The sequence below is a fragment of the Gossypium hirsutum genome, chromosome D03 (assembly GCF_007990345.1).
Source record: "Gossypium hirsutum isolate 1008001.06 chromosome D03, Gossypium_hirsutum_v2.1, whole genome shotgun sequence".
NCBI lineage: Eukaryota > Viridiplantae > Streptophyta > Magnoliopsida > Malvales > Malvaceae > Gossypium > Gossypium hirsutum.
Genome location: NC_053439.1, coordinates 26109971 through 26113212, shown reverse-complemented (window position 1 = coordinate 26113212; position 3242 = coordinate 26109971). Strand labels below are relative to the sequence as shown.

Sequence of the window (3242 nt, the reverse complement as noted above, 5' to 3'; positions counted from 1 at the left end):
TTTTTATTCTCCTCGTGAGCTGGTTTTTTTGGGCTACTCAGTACTTTGCCTGAACAGAGTGCGACTACTTTCACATGCTACTTCCTTTCTCTTTGAGGATTGTTTGCTATGTTGCTCAAGATTCTTGTGCCAATTTGTCTTTTGATTTCTCCCATCATTCTCATCAATTGGCTCATCTGATCTTCCAGCTTAGTCAATATTTTCGTAGTATTAGTGCACTCAGGCTGCACCTATTTTACCTCAATCCTCATTGACTGCATCTCCCTCTCTATTTTATCCAAGTGTTGACCATATACAATATGGTAATTTAGGTCATCCCTTTCCTGAGGCTTCTATAAGTAAGGAAGTTGACAATTAGTATTTTTATTTGGTTGCACATTGTTACCTTCTTCTTGGTTTTCGCCCCATCTTAGGTTTGTGTGATCTCTCTAACCAGGATTATAAGTATTTGAATATGGGTTTTCACCCCTATTCTTGACATAGTTAACATCCTCAGTTGGATTATTAATGTAATGAAAGAGAGGTTTGTCTTTTCCATATTTAGATGACACACTAGATGAGGTCTATGCAGTTGAGTCTATCCACAATTTGTTGGTATTTATCATCATTCTAGACAACTTTTATCGTAGATGGTTTTTGTCCATATGTATAACATTCAGTTGGCCACTGGCAAGAATTCATTGCCATGTTTTCTATTAACTCATACGCATCTTTGTATTTTCTGTTCATTAAGGCTCTTTCTGCGGCTGCATCTAGTCCTGAATGTGCATGCACTTCCAACCCATTATAGAACATTTGTAGTCTCAGCCACTCAGGTAATCCATGATATGGGCATCATTGTATTATCATTTTAAAATGCTCCCAAGCTTCATGAAAGCTTTCTCCTTCTAACTATTTTAACGTTGCAATCTTGCAATCTCTCTCCTCAGTTGGATTGTCTTGCTAATAGGGAAAAACATTTCTAGAAGTTTTCCTACAAGTTCATCTTATGTTGTGATGGATCCTAGTGCCTGTGAATCTAAGCAAGAAAAGGCATTATCAATTAAGGAGAAGGGGAATAACTGAAGATGAATAGCGTTATTGGTGACCCCATTGTATTTAAATGTATCAAATAGTTAAAGGAACCGTTTTAAATGTTGATTTGGGTCCTTTGTCATTGTGCCTCTAAACTGCAAATTGTTCTGGATCACCTAGATCATGGCTGGTTTTATTTCAAAATTGTTAGCCGTGATGGCTGGCCTTGTGATGCTTCCTTGTACCATCTCCAGGTTCGGTAATGTATAGTCCCTTAGGTTTCATTCGTTTTGCGCCATATGTATATTTCCAGGTTGTTGCGGTGGTGGTGGTGGTAAGTCCTGTGGGTTATTATTGTTAATCTCGTCAAACAGCGAATTATCATGTGGTAAATTGCCTACAACAGGTGGTTGATTCTGTATATGCTATTTCTACTGTTGATGTCGATGATTTTGGAGAATTAGTCTCTTTAGGTTAGTAGTTGGCTCTATCGGTGTTCCCCTACTACGAGTCATATACTGAAACCAAAAAGAAAATAAAAGATTTTAGTAAAAAAATAAAATTTGTATCTATAATTTATTAATTTTCAAATGTTCTATTAGAACGTAAAATTTAAAATCAATTTAGTAGTGTTGCCTACCCGACAACTATGCCAACAACTTGACCGCCTTCGAACGTACTAACGTCCAAAGTGTAAGTACTACAACTAAAAGATATGGAATCAAGGTTGTGTCTACAAGTATACGGGCCAAGTTGTAATATAGTTTTTACAATGAAGTAGGTGAATACTCTGAGAATCATACCCAAGGGAGGCGAATTACTAGATTAATTCTAACTTAAACGCAAATAGATCTAATTAGTAGTTTAAATAAATTATATTACGATAAAACATAAGATAAATATTTTTGGGTTTTTTTTATAAATAATGAAATAGAAATAAAAAAAACTTAAATAAAAAGGACTTCAGGAAACTAATTTATAGACTTAATACATTCTAGGCATGGGTGATTAGCTCGCTTCAATGGTCATAACTAATTCTTATTTCGGGTTTCTACTCAATAAACTAGTCATTACCCTAGCAGAATCTCTCGATCTTCCACTAAACTAATGAGTCAGCAAGAACTACTTAACTCTTGACCCGATAGTCCAGACCAATTTGGGGCTAAGGTGTTCACAGATAGGCCATACCAATTTTGGGTTAATTCCCACCTAAATGACTTCCTAGGGTTGTCAAGCCTAGTGTTTAAGTTCTTCTTCTCCCAAATAGCTAATCCGCCAAGAAAACTGTAACCCTGAAAACTCAGCCTAAACATTATGGCCAAATCTCGAAAGCCACATTAAAACCATTGGAAAACATTTACTTGTTGAAGGTAGCTAAGCTTCAATTGTTTTTACGAAAACTCAAAATTTTAAATATCGATTAATTTTTCTTTTGGAAAACACTTATTAAAACATGAATATTTGAGAAGTTTATTATAATATCAAGATACATGTTAAATCATTTAAGCAAAGGTTTTGTAATTTTCTTCATTGTTTCTTTAAAATGATTTTGATAAAAATCTTTCGCAGTTGACTTTTAAAAATATTTAGAAAATCACAAATTTATAAGCTTATTTAAAATCAAGTAAAAATTATAAATAATTGAAAAGATTTCAATAATTTAAAAATATTTGTAAACTCATCATGTCACGCTCCATATTTTTATTAATTATTTCATCAATTCATGATCAAGCTAGTAAGTAGTCAAGTGGTAAGGAGCTTAATTAATCTTTAGGGGATCCTATGTTCAAATTCCCTTATCCACATTTTTATTTAGAATTTTTGGCACATGAAACATGGGTCAAAACCCTTGTGTCGTGCACCCTATGTTGCCATACTAAGAAAGATTCATTCATTATTTGTATAGTCAACCTTCCTCCAATAGCCAATATTTTGCTCCTCTTGTTCCCTTTGTTACAATTTCTTTTCCTTTACCATACATTTATTGTCCATTACACCTAGACACTCTTAAACCCCATTTGATTTTCATTTTTACTTTTATCTCATCTTTCTTCTCTTTTCTCCTCCCATTCACCACTTTGTGCCGCACTTATTTTGGTTATTCTCCTCCTCTACTTTGCTTCATTTCTTTAATTTTTTGAGACCTTCTTTTAGACCACCACCTAACGCTACCACCCCCACCTCAGAGCCACCCTTGCGCCACCAACCGTTGCCGTAACCACCGCCGT

General features: G+C 34.8%; 1 pseudogene; it reads left to right on the top strand.

Moving 5' to 3' along the window:
- Positions 1-817: 817 nt before the first annotated feature.
- LOC121215778 (uncharacterized) lies at positions 818-932 on the top strand (annotated as a pseudogene).
- The last annotated feature ends 2310 nt before the right edge of the window (positions 933-3242 follow it).